This window comes from Panthera leo, chromosome B3 (genome assembly GCF_018350215.1).
Source record: "Panthera leo isolate Ple1 chromosome B3, P.leo_Ple1_pat1.1, whole genome shotgun sequence".
Lineage (NCBI taxonomy): Eukaryota > Metazoa > Chordata > Mammalia > Carnivora > Felidae > Panthera > Panthera leo.
The window spans coordinates 77412817-77424234 of record NC_056684.1 but is presented as its reverse complement, the minus strand read 5'-3'; positions in this window follow the sequence as shown (position 1 = coordinate 77424234).

Below are 11418 nucleotides of genomic sequence, written 5' to 3'. Positions count from 1 at the left end.
ATCAGTAATCATTAGTTTGCACAAATTTATTACATTTGCCTAGTATATTCCTCATCAAGATAACACATTAAGAAGATACTATAGTTTTCTAGTTGCTAAAATTAACATTTTAAGTTCCAATTGTTTAATCTCCCAATAGCTTTAAAATGAATCATGATTCCTTGATTATAAATACCTAGAAATCCTTTAAAGAAAATTGGAGATTCAAAGAATTTATTGTGCTGAGTTGCTCTTGAAAAAAATGAAGGAACTGATGGCAAACTTTATTCATACACTAATAACTATTAGAACAGAAAATATTGATGAGTTTTTGATGTAACTTGAATTTAAATGCCTAAAGAGACTCAGAAAATCCCTACATCTATTTACTCCAGATTGGATCTGAAAGTCTATTTTCATTCAATTTCTTAGCATTATTAGTAGTTGACATATAAAGCCAGGATTACTGACCTAAGTGAGCCATCAGATTTAGCAAGACCTATACATCACATAACATTGAATACAGATTACCAGGCAAGTGACTGCTATTTTGAGTTCAGTCAAGTTTGATAGGGTTTTTACGACTGGGGCAAGAAATGAATTACTCGGTTCATCTTTACAGAGAATCTGTTCACTGCAGCCTTAATACGAAAGTCAGATTGAAAATTCATACCCATAGCAGGTAGAGTAAATGGAATTTTTCCCATAGATTAGGATATGAAATTATTATTAAGAAACTCTTCCATTCAAAATATTGTTTTGATGTAGGATCCCTGATATAACAAGTCTTATCTACTTATTTATGTTTTATCTGCCTACATTTTGATCAATGTTTAAATGCCTATGCACATCTGCTGTCCCGATGGATGGGCTTGCTGCAGATATGGTACAACTAATGAAAAGATGGCACCAGCACTTAGAAGATGCATAAAGATTTTTGAATCGATAAGAAAGCCTGAAATGCTAAGTTTTTAATTTTTAATTTTTTTCTAAAAAAGATAGTGAGCTAATCTGAGACAAATATTTCCACTTAATCTCACTACAGGAAACAAAGTTTGTATTATTCTCAGCAGACCATGGTTCCAAATGTTCCTTTCCACTTTCCTTTTTTGGTTTGGAATCTTCTAGTACCTCTCTCTACATGCAGGTTAATGCAGGAAATAAATTCCAAAATAACTCTGGGCCACACTTCCTAATATATTTTTTAGCCAGACTTCTTAATATATTTTCAACTTCTTATTGAAGAATAAGGTATACAAAGGACAGTGCACAAGTTATAAGGGCAGAGCTGGGTGACTTTTCATAAACCGAACACACCCAGGTGACCAGCAGCCAGATCAAGGAACAACTTCACTGGAACTCCCAGACAGGCAATCACATAACAAAGGTAAACTGTTTTTTGGCCTTTAGTATAATGAAGATTCTTCTTGTTTTTGAACTATATGCAAAAGGTTCTGACAGCATGAACTCTTGCGGATATGACTTCCTTCATGCAATACTGTGTGTGTGAGCTTCAACCACAACCATGAAGGCACTCACAGTTCAATCTCACCATGTTTTGCTGTTTCATGTGTGAATACACCACACATTTATATCCATTCTACAGCTGGTAGTTTCAGTTTTCAGCTATTCTATATGGTGCTGCTGTGAGCATTCTATTATTTAGTGTACGTACATATTTCTGTGGAGTATGTATTTACTAGTGCAATTGCTGAGGAACAGCGTATGCAAACGATCACTGCCAGTAAATAGTGCCAAATTGGTTTTCAAAGTCTTTTTGTCAGCTTATGTTTCCACAATTTTACCAACATTTGGCATTGGCTTCTGTTTGATTTTAATAGTAGCATATTGTAGTTACATTTTATAATTTTTTGAAGATGAATGAATTTAAACACATATGTCTGTTGGCCATTTGAATATCCATTTTTTAAGTGCTTGTCTATATCTTCTGCTTGATTTTATATTGGATTTCTCTCCTTTACTTACTGATTTCCAAGAGTTCTTTATATATTTTCTGACACATCATTTGCAAGTATATGTATTACAAATAATCTCATTCCGTGGGCTGCTTATTCACACTTACTGGAGGGAGATGATCTTTTTCTTTTTAATGTTTATGTATTATTTTGAGAGAGAGAGAGAGAGAGAGAGAGAGAGAGAGAGCGCAAGTGGGGGAGGGGCAGAGAGAGGGAGACACTGAATCCAAAGCAGGCTTCAAGCTCTGAGCTGTCAGCACAGAGCCTGATGCCAGGCTCGAACTCACATACCGCGAGATCATGACCTGAGCCAAAGTCAGGCGCTTAACCGACTGAGCCACCCAGGCATCCCTGGAGGGAGTTGATCTTAACGTAGTCTAAAAATTTTTATTTTGGTTATAATTAAACCTTTGTTCATCCTATTTAAGAAAATATTGCATACCATATGGCTATGAAAATATTCTCTCATGTTTTCTTCTAAAATGTTTATTGTTATATTTTTCACATTTAAATCTGCAATTCTTCTGGAGTTAATTTTATGTATAAGACAAGAATTTACTCCTTTTTGGGTTTTTTTGTTTTGTTTTTTTGATATGGGATGCAAATTGACTAACACTATTTATTGGAAGATCATTCTTTCCTCACTACCTTGCTGTGTCACCTTTGTCTAAAGGGACTGCATGTATATAGTGATCTGATTCTGCACTATTGATATTTCTTTACTACATATGGCAGAGAAGCAGGAGTTACAGATTTTTTATTTTTTTCAACTGGAATTTAAAGACCAAAGATATGAAATGACTTTCTCAAATATCACTTTATTTATTTATTTATTTTAATTTTTTTTTTTAACGTTTATTTATCCCCGAGACAGAGAGAGACAGAGCATGAACAGGGGAGGGTCAGAGAGAGAGAGGGAGACACAGAATCTGAAACAGGCTCCAGGCTCTGAGCTGTCAGCACAGAGCCCTACGCAGGGCTTGAACTCATGAACCGCGAGATCATGACCTGAGCCGAAGTCGGACACTTAACCTACTGAGCCACCCAGGCGCCCCTATTTATTTTTTTCAATGTTTATTTATTTTTGAGAGAGAGAGAAAGAGACAGAGTGTGAGCAGGAGAGGGACAGAGAGAGGGAGACACAAAATCTGAAGCAGGCTCCAGGCTCTGAGCTGTCAGCACAGAGCCTGATGCAGGGCTCGAACTCATGGATGGTAAGATCAAGTCCTGAGCTGAAGTCAGACACTTGACCAACTGAGCCACCCAAGCGCCCCACAAATACTACATTAGTTACAAAACAAAGGTTTCCAAAATTCAAAGGCAACATTAACATCTCTAAACAGATTTTATATTACTATATTTTTACAAAAGTTATTTTGATTTTTGCTATAGTTAAATTAAATACTACTATATTGCAATGAATTTATTTCCATTTATTTAGTGAATAAAGATAAATATATTTAGGAAATTTTTATTTTATATAAATCTTTTATTATAAGATATATAGTCTACATGGAACACTTTTTAATAGACTTTTTACCCTTTACAAATTCAAGTATGGCATGTGTATATATTTGGTTTATGTAAAATGAAGGCTCATTAGAGTTATTATACATGGGTGTCATGCTCTCCTTAATCCCCATCACCTATTTAATCCATTGCCCACCCAACTCCCCTCTGGTAACCATCACTTTGTTCTCTATAGTTGGGTCTGTTCTTCTGGGAAATCTATTATATCTTCTTCTTCTTCATCTTCTTTTTTTTTTTTTTTTGAGTTTATTTATTTTGAGAGAGAGCATGAGAAGGGGAGTGGCAGAGACAGAGAGAGAGAGAAAGAGATTCCCAACAGGTTCCACACCGTCAGTGCAGAGCCTGATGTTGGGCTTGAACTCATGAACCATGAGATCATGACCTGAGCTGAAATCAAGAGTCAGATACTTACTGACTGAGCCACCCATGCAACCCTGAGAAATCCATCATATCTTCTACAAAAAAAAAATATATATATATATTCTTCTCAATTATCTGTATTATTAATTTACTTTCTCATCTAGTATTGTTATATCAGACTTCTCCAATAATATAAAATGCTTATTCCTGATTTTAATGAAAATGATTTCAGGTTTTAATTTTTTGTATGTGGCTTGCTATGATAAAATACACAAAGTTAAAAAAGTAAAATATGGTATAAAGCTAAAAATAAATTTCATATCCAGTCCTATCCCACAGTTCTCAAGTTTACCTTCCTAGAGGCAAATGTACTTACCAGTTTTTGTGTACCATGCTATTTATTTTCCACACAAACTCAAACACATCTATGCACATAACCCTCTTTTTACACAAATGTTAGAATAAATGCAGTTTCTCATCTCTTCCTCCCTCCTTCCCCCACATAGCAATAAAGCCTGATGGTTCTTTCCTACATCAGTTTGTATCAGAGAAAAAGGTGCTCAGAAAGCATTCCATCCATTTTCTCCTATTCCCCAGGCCCTTGCTGTTAGTTAGGGTCATCCAACTAGCTATGTCTAACAAGCTATGGACAGAATGGTATATTTTACTTTCTAGCCAAAGTTTAAAGAAGCTGAATAATTATCTCAAAACCATCTTTTTATTAGTCTGTGACTGACAAAGACATCTTTCTAGATGGCACAACTTTGGTATGTTATACACTGAAAATCATTAAAACCACTGTTAAAAGGAATTAAAGATGACCTCAATAAGTAGTCTGTGTTCAGGGATCAGAAGACATAACATTATTAAGATGACAATAATCCCCAAATTGATCTACAGATTCAACCCAATTTCTTTCAAATCCCCAGCTGCCTTTTTTTGTAGGAATGGACACATTGATCCTAAAATTCATATGGCTATTTAGAACAGCCAAAACAATCTTATAAAGAAGAACAAAGTCAGAATAATCATACAGCCCTATTACAAAAATTACTACAAAACCATAGTAATCAAGGCAGTACAGTACCATAAATAGACATATAGATCAACAGAAATTAGAGTCCACAAATAAACACTTGCATTTATGATCAACTGATTTTTAACAAGTGTGTCAAGACAGTTTGGTGAAGAAAGAGAAGTCTCTTCAACAAATGGTGGTGGGACGACTGAATATCCATATACAAATGCATACAGTTGAATTCCTACTTCACATATAAAAACTAACTCAATATTGTTCATAGAACTAAATGTAAGAATTAAAACTATAAAACTCTAGAAGAAAAGATAGTTGGAAGTCTTCCTGAACTGGTTAGGCAATGGTGTCTTAGATAGGACACAAGCAACAGAAGAAAACAGATAAATAGGACCACAGCAAAGCTAAACTTTGTGCTTCAAGAGTCGCCATTAAAAAAAAAAAAAAAAAAAAAAGACAATCCACTGAATGGGAGAAAAAATTCCAAATCACCTATCTGATAAGAGATTTGTATCCAGAATTATATAAACAATGGTCACAACTCAATATAAAAAGACAAGTAACCCAAATTAAAAATGGGCAGAGGATTTGAACAGACATTGCTCCAAAGAAGATATACAAATGGCCTCTAACTACATGAAGTGATGTTTAACATCATTAGCAGGGAAATGCAAATCAAAACCAGAATGAGATACTACTTCACTGCACTAGGAGGGCTTAAAAAAAAAAAAAAAAGACAATTACATATTTCCATGAGGATGTGGAAAATTGAACAGAAATTCACACTTTGGAAAAGAATTGGGTGGTTTGTCATAAAGGCGAATATAGATGTGATCCAGCAATTCCACTCCTAGGTATATACCTAAGAAAAATGAAGACATATTTCCACACAAAAACTTGCACACAAATGTTCATACCAGCATTATTCATAGTAGTTAAAAAGTAGAGGAAAGGGGCGCCTGGGTGGCTCAGTCAGTTAAGTGGCTGGCTCTTGGTTTCGGCTCAGATCATGACCTTGAGGTTTATGATTTCAAGCCCCACGCTGGGCTCCGCACTGACAGTGCAGAGCCTATTTGATATTCTCTCTCCCTGCCATTCCTCTGCTCTCTCCCTCTCTCTCTCAAGATAAAAAACCCTAAAGAAATAGTGGAGGGAAAAAAAAATCAAATACCCAACAACTGATGAACAAAAACCAAAATGTGGTATATGTACACAATCGGATACTATCGGCAATACAAAGAAATGAAGAAGTGATCATGTTACAACATGGATGAACCCTGAAAACACACTAAGTAAAGGAAGTCAGTGACAAAGATCACAGATTTTATTATTCCATTTACATGAAATGCTTAGCAAAAGCAAATTCAAACAGACTTAGAAAAACATCAACTTGGAAAAAAAATGAGAACAATAGGTGAAATTTCAATGTAAAAGTAGACAACGGGCAAAAAAAAAAAGCATCACATAAAATAAACAACCAAGGAATGCATATAACTTTTAAAATTGTACAACCTATTACTGGTTATTAAGTATGGAAGGAAGTCTCATATTTATAGATATATATTTGTTCTAATTATGGTGGGCCTTTTCAGAAATAATTGCAAATGTCATAAGGAGTACACACCCTTTGACCTAAAAATTCCATGTATTTCACCTAAAGAGAGTATGAATTCATTTGTGCACATTTATACTTTTGGTGGTCCTTCATAGCATACTTCTAAGTATTTAAAAATTTAAATGGTGGCTCAGTCGGTTAAATGTCCAACTTCGCTCAGGCCATTATCTCACGGTCCGTGAGTTTGAGCCCCACATCAGGCTCTGTGCCGACTGCTCAGAGCCTAGAGTCTGCTTCGGATTCTGTGTCTCCCTTTCTCTCTCTGCCCCTCCCCTTCTCATGCTCTGTCTCTCTCAAAAACAAATAAATATTAATTTTTTTAAATTTAAAAATAGAGGTACTGTCAAAACACAGACTTGTTAAAAATGATGATGTTTCCATACAATGGAATAATATTCAGCCCATAGAAACAATGTTGTATATGAAAATATACTGACATAAAAGACTATTATGATGTAACAGATGAAAAGAAGTTTCAAAAGAGTGTGTATCTGTATAATGGTTATCACACACATACACGTTAATGCAGAAACACAAACTCACAATGAAAAGAGAGACACAGAGGTAGGTGAAAGTATATGCACACAAAGCCGTTAATGGCTAACAGCCACTTAACAGGTTAATCATTCGCAGGGTATTTTTAGTTCTAAGGAAACAAATATAGCTATAAAAGAAAAATACCTCTATACCTACATGCGTTCAGGTGAATCTATCAATTAGGATTATTACGGTTGTCAGGTGTTTAAAATTATTTTTGAAACAAGAAGTCTCAGTTGTACACTTGATATTATATACTCTAAATGACCCCGCACTTTACCCAGTTGTAATTTCTGCTTTTTGGCAAAGGAGCAGGGCACTTATGGAACAGCATATGCTTAAGCAAGTTCCTTAATCTACGGAGGAAGGCAATGTTTTTTCTGTGGTTGTGACATGGTTCTACAGCATGAGATGACACGGTTATGGTCTCCATCATTTACGGAATCAAAAGAAATGAAGAGGAGTGCTTTAAAATTTCTTAAAATCATGCACATAGGCACATAGGGAATGATGCTACTAGCTGTAAAGTAGTGGTGTTATATTTCATATACTAGATTATGAGAAAGAGCAAATTAAGAAGTTTGCAAGTCATTTGAGTTATGTTAATGATGGGTTTTCAGTTGCTCTATTTATAATGCTTTTTGGTGTAACATACCATTACTCTAATGTCTGAAAACTAACTGACCAAAATGTATATACGTGACTCGAGACTTTTTCTTTTTCACTGTCCCATAGATTTTCTATTACGATTTCATTTTCTTTTAAGAAATATGTAAATTAGGTAGATAAGGAAAAGCATTTTCAGCAGAAAAATATTTAATATCATTCACGGAAATAGCGGTTTCTTTGGAAATGGCTAAGAATAAACATAAAAAATCATAAAAATTATAACAGTATGCTAATGTTTATACTGTTTGAAAATATAGTTACCTATTGCCTTAAAATGTAGAGCCGTACTAGTGGAAAAAATTTTTTAAGTTACCACTTTTGCCTCACACTTCACTTTGTTTAAATAATGGAGACACAGTGTAATCTGCACAATGAACATGGGCTTTATAATTTGACAGATCTGAGTTTATTTCTGCCCCCCCACTGATGGACATAATGCCTTTGGAAATTTCCTTCAATGCTCTCAGTTTATTCCTTATCTATAAACCTGAAGACAATAACATTTACCTCTCAAGGCTACCCAGAAAACTGAATGAGATAAGATGATTAAATGGCTGTTAAGTGAAAACATCTGGCACATTATTAGCTATGTCTTCCCATTAAAGAACAAAGAGGAAACAGCATGTCTTAAAAGGACAGTCATTCTGCTATAAGGTTTGTTTTGGAAATGCAAATTTATTCCATTAATGGAAACAATTTGAGCATAAAACAAATTTTGAGCTTGTTTATACATAATTTCATCCATGAGAAACAGGAGGTGAATGCATACAAGTGCACCCAGCTGAACTGAGTCATGCAAGAATAACATCTCCCTTCCCAAACACACTGTGTGTGTGTGTGTGTGTGTGTGTGTGTGTGTGTGTGTGTGTGTAAGAGACAGAAAGAGAGAGAGAGAAAGGGAGATAGAGAAACAGGGGTGGGGAGAGAGAGAGATGAGGCACACCCATCCATATTTGTTGATATGCCTTTCTATCTGATCTCAGATAACCACTATCTATAACTTACAAGGTTCAACCCATCTTATGACCACTTTTGCAAGCAAACTTCAGGTCTTTTTACAGGTAAAGTGCCATATTTGTTATAGTATTTGGGCACTGCCTAACAATTTCACTTGAGCAAACTATGTTGATGTTTTCATCATGGCCCATCTTCAAGTGTGTGTGGGTGTGCACACTCGAATCTTAATCCATTTAGGTTGTGATGACAAAATGCCAGAGAGTGGGTAGCTTATAAAACCACAGAATTGTATTTCTTATAGATCTGGAGGCTGGAAGACTAAGATCAGAGTGACAACAGGGTTGGGTTTTGGTGAAAGCATTCTGGGTTGCAGACCACCACTCTGGTCCTCACATGGTGGATGGGACAAGGGAGCTATCACGGGCCTCTTTTATAAGAGCACTAATCGAGGGTTCTGCCTTCATAACCTAATCATCTCCTAAACATCCCACTTAGTGGGGATATTTAGTAATGTGTCATTGATGAACATTTTGAGTGTTGTGTCCCTAAATCGATATTTTCCTCAAGGCCTGTAGTTTTTATTGTGCTATTTTGCATAGCATAACTTTTAGAATTCATATGTAATGTTATATGATAGCAATGGCTCATAGCTATTATATTTACTCTCAATATTCAATGTTTTTCAAATTACTATCTTTACAATTTTTTTTTTCATTGAGCAACTATATCATCAAGTCATGAACACATCAAGTTTAGGGAGTTAGAGGAGGTTAATTTATCTATACATTTCTTGAATAATACTCAGGTAGACACTTCTACATACTAAGATTTAATTCTCATTGAATATATACTCACTTATTTTAAATGCTGAACACACAGAAACATCTTCTGTAAATATGTGTCTATGCTAACTAAGCTTATTGCGTACAAAATTTGTAGCGGATAATACAGTAGATGCATAAATGCACAGCCTACTCCTCAGGAAGAAAGGATGGCCAGATGCAAAGAGGGTGGTCAGCAAACAGCCTTCCAGTTGTCAACTCTTTTAGGGTCAGCCATAGCCACAGCAAACTGCCAACAAAGGGCAAACACTTCCCCAAACAGCCCTTATCTGTTGATCAAGCAAGATTGAGATAAAACCACTCAACCTTTTGGTGTAATTTTAGGCAATCTGATGACCAGTGCATGTTCTGGAGCTTCTGGCAGGGTTGATTTTTTTCAGGATTATATTGCAGTTGAACTTCTTCCTCTGCCTAATCATGCACCTTCCCCCTTCCTTCCCTGGTGTTATCACCAATAAACATCTTACACTCCTGACTCCGTCTCAGTGTGTCCAATCCTGGAGAATTCAACCTACAACAGATAAGTCTTCACTTAAGGTCAACGTTTCCTAGGAAGAATGTTATTGAATTTCAATAAATGAATTCATCTCAGAACCAGAGAGTCCTTTATGTTTCTTGGTTTTTAACAGTTCCATTTTCAAGTATTCAGAATGATTTAGACATGTAATAACTTGCTTATAATGTTGAAGCCTTTGCATCATTAATTTTTCCATTTTCCTATTTGTTGTTGTCAGTAGTACTGAAACTCAAAGTAAGTTTGATATGGATCATAAAACTTTCCAAGAAAACCAGTCTGGTATATCTACCCCTATAACTTAAATAACAAGATCAAATAATGAATGCTTGCTGATTTGAGCATTTCAAACAAGGGAGCAGAACAATTGCTCTAGAGGCCCTTGAGGCAAAGACTGGGTATTATATTAGCAAGTGTTTACACAACAAACAAAGATATTTCTGCCAATGGTTTCAAAATTCCTTTTTTGTGGCATTCTGACAAATACAAGAAATGTGCTTTTTTTTTTTCTTTTCAAATAAAACGTCTGCAGATCAGAGTTTCCTTCCCGCTTTCAAGCAAGCCTGATTCCTGATAGAAAACTTTCTATGAAGCGTAACTATTTTCCTATTACTGGCTCTTCTTTAGAATGAGTTTGTATCTTATCATTCATCTTCTAAGTGAGGCAGACAAGTAAATCAGTAATAAGTGTTGTGATAAATTTTTCTCCTGGCTAGTATAGAAAGACAGTGGAGAAGCATGTGAAACTGGTATGTTAAATAAACATGACACATGGATTATCATCAAAATGCAATTTGATTTTCTTCTGCCATCCCATCAAATTTTATTCAGTAGAGGTGATCCTACCCTGTCTTTAGATCTCAACTCTGGCAAATCCATAATTTTTTTGTTCACTCTTAAGTAACAAACAGTCCCACCATCACATTAAGTCAGAAGTAGTCTCAATTAAAAAACTGGGATGCCCCTAGCGTCATGTAATAATTAAAACTCAAGGGGGCCTGGGTGGCTCAGTCGGTTAAGCGTCCGACTTCGGCTTAGGTCACGATCTCGAGGTTCTTGAGTTCGAGCCCCGCGTCAGGCTCTGGGCTGATGGCTCAGAGCCTGGAGCCTGCTTCAGATTCTGTGTCTCCCTCTCTCTCTGCCCCTCCCCCGTTCATGCTCTGTCTCTCTCTGTCCCAAAAATAAATAAACGTTAAAAAAAATAAAAAATAAAAATAAAAAAATAATTAAAACTCAAAACTTGACCAAATATATGTTTTCCCTTCCCCTGCTTGGTCGTGCTTTGGGCTGGAATTCTGCTGTGGGCAAGGGCTATCTAATTGCTTTTGCTGTTTCTTGCCTTGCTTCTCTCACCTTGCTAAGTCCCTGCATTGCTAGCGTTTGGAGACCAGGGAGAGGAACAGGAG